The sequence below is a fragment of the Mustela nivalis genome, assembly GCF_964662115.1.
Source record: "Mustela nivalis genome assembly, contig: HAP1_SCAFFOLD_1552, whole genome shotgun sequence".
NCBI classification, from domain to species: Eukaryota; Metazoa; Chordata; class Mammalia; order Carnivora; family Mustelidae; genus Mustela; species Mustela nivalis.
The window spans coordinates 96,271-98,910 of record NW_028135112.1 but is presented as its reverse complement, the minus strand read 5'-3'; the positions used below and the strand labels follow the sequence as shown (position 1 = coordinate 98,910).

Here is a 2,640-nt window from a genome sequence, read left to right as displayed (position 1 = left end):
ACAAACAAATGAACAGGGGTTCGAGACAGAAATTATCTAATCTAAAAATAGCACATGTTCACAGAATACACAACACATATCCCAAGTACTACTATAGGCTTCAAGTAATAGTCAAAACAATAGTAAACATGATTCAGACCACACCAGTCAAATCATAAATGGGACCTTAACTGTAAATCCTTATCTTTAGATCAAAGCGGGTAATTGGGGGCTGAAGATACATTATAGAACTAATATGTTATAGAACTCCTCTGAAATGAGTCATTTATTCCATCACTTTTCCTGCACAGCTGCTGACCCATGTTTTGGTTCCTGGAAATAGCTGCTACCCTGTCATACTTCTTAAAAGCACATATATTGATAACTCTACTCATTCCTCCATTCCTCTGTGACTGTCACTGTGTTAAAATGTGGAGTCAGCTGACTCACTTGTGATGGTAATAAAGTAGATGAGTTTGCAAAGTATTTTGTTATTTCTAAAAATGCAAAAACCAAATTACATTGAAATCATAAGGGGTGTTTCAGGGAGAGCTGTAGGATGTGGTTTCTTGTGTAATCCACAGAGATTAGCTCCAACACATATTTAAACTCTCCTCTAGGAGCAACCTTAGTGGTAAAGCAAGAAGATAAACAGATGTAAACACACCCTGGCACAAAATTATCACTTATGTTTGGCTTCCTAGTCTCCTCGTGTTACTTATTTATCTTAACTTCTCTCTGAAATCAGGGAACACAGAATCTCAATCAGTAGACATTTTTCTACTGAATTACCCAATAGTCTGATCATACCCCAAGACTTTTTTAAATTATTTCACTCATAATCCCAAATCTGCTTTGCTTCCTCATCTTAGTACACTGTAATTTGATTTCAAAATGAGGACAGTTGTCAGTAATGCCACATTCATTCATCTATTTTACAATTCCATGTGCTTATAACTATGAAGATATGTTAATAACATCCATTCCAATAAGCCACCCTAAATGTATTATCATGAAACAAGACCTCAAGAAAGAGAATTCAAAATCATCCATGTATTTGCAACTTATTGCAATAAAGCCTTTATCAATAGACTTCCCTGTGCACATGGTGGTCAAATTGCTGGTGAAAACCAGCCAGATCTATTACAAGCTTTCTCATGGCTTCTAGGTAACCCAAGTGAGCCTTTATTGATACTGGGAAGGGATAAAGCAGGGAAGGGATAAACAGTGCTATAAGATTTGGCTAGACAAAAGTAATGACTCTCATTACAAAGTGAGTATTTTTTTTTCAAGCTTTAGTTCAGTTTATTTTTCTTGTATAAAACTATGTAGTAGCCACAGCTGGAGCCTGGGTCCTCTGAACAGAGACTCTGGTGTGGGTCTTCACAAGATGGTCCGTGAACTCCTGATAGGGAGACTTGGTGAACACAGTCTCCTTCCAGAGATCAGGGGTGAGATAGCTGTAGGTCTTGGAGATGGCATCGAAAGTAGCCTTGGCAAAGTTCCCTAGGGTGGCAGTGCAGCCCCTGGCCGAGGTGTAGCAGTCGTCAATACCAGCCATCATCAGCAGTTTCTTGGGCACAGGGGCCGAGACAATGCCAGTGCCTCTGGGGGCGGGGATGAGACGCACCAGCACAGAGCCACAGCGGCCAGTCACCTTGCACGGGACAGTGTGGGGCTTGCCGATCTTGTTCCCCCAGTAGCCTCGCCGCACAGGGACAATGGAAAGCTTCGCCAGAATGATGGCTCCGCGGATGGCAGTGGCTACCTCCTTGGAACACTTGACACCCAAACCGACGTGTCCATTGTAATCTCCGATGGCGACAAATGCCTTGAACCTGGTCCGCTGGCCCGCGCGCGTCTGCTTCTGCACAGGCATGATCTTCAAAACCTCGTCCTTGAGGGAGGCTCCCAGGAAGAAGTCGATGATCTCAGACTCCTTGATGGGCAGGGAGAAGAGATAGATCTCCTCCAGGGACTTGATCTTCATGTCTTTGACCAGGCGGCCCAGCTTGGTGACGGGGATCCACTCCTTGTCCGCGGCCTTGCCCCCGCGAGCTCCGCGGCCTCGGCCCCGGCCCCGACCACGGCCCCGGCCCTGGCCCTGGCCCCGGATGCCGCTGCCGAAGCCACCGCGGAAACCGCCGCGGCCTCCCATTCCAGGGCCCCCGGGCCCTCCGGGCCCTCCCGCAGCACCGGCGTCATCCGCCATTTGGTGTTCTCTCGGAGAGGAAACAAAGTGAGTATTTTAAAGCAAAAGAGCCTGTTGGGAATATTGTTTTATAAAATAGTGTTTTTTTTAAAAAACTTTTTAAAATTCAATTAGGTAACATATAGTGTACCAATAGTTTCAAATGTAGATTTCAGTTATTCATCCATAGCATATAATAGCTAATGCTCAGTACTTACTGTTATAGCTTCTTGAAAGCAGAATTTTAACCCACTGAGCCACCCAGGCGCCCTTGAAAGCAGAATTTTAGATCACATTTTCTGATTACTTCCATGTCGTACAACACTTTCCTGCTAGCAACCTTCAAAACATACTGTTTGTTAGAGGAATTTCTTTAATAATAAATAAATAGGAATTCATTTAAATTTATAAATATATAAAATAAATAGGAATTTATTTAAATTTATTTAAATATTACACACTGTTTCATT

General features: G+C 43.2%; 1 pseudogene across 1 annotated transcript; it reads right to left on the bottom strand.

Annotated features, from left to right (window-relative positions):
- Window positions 1-1,259: 1,259 nt before the first annotated feature.
- LOC309857923 (small ribosomal subunit protein uS5 pseudogene) lies at window positions 1,260-2,215 on the bottom strand (annotated as a pseudogene). The gene has a single exon. The product of its transcript is annotated as a small ribosomal subunit protein uS5 pseudogene (transcript).
- Window positions 2,216-2,640: the final 425 nt, after the last annotated feature.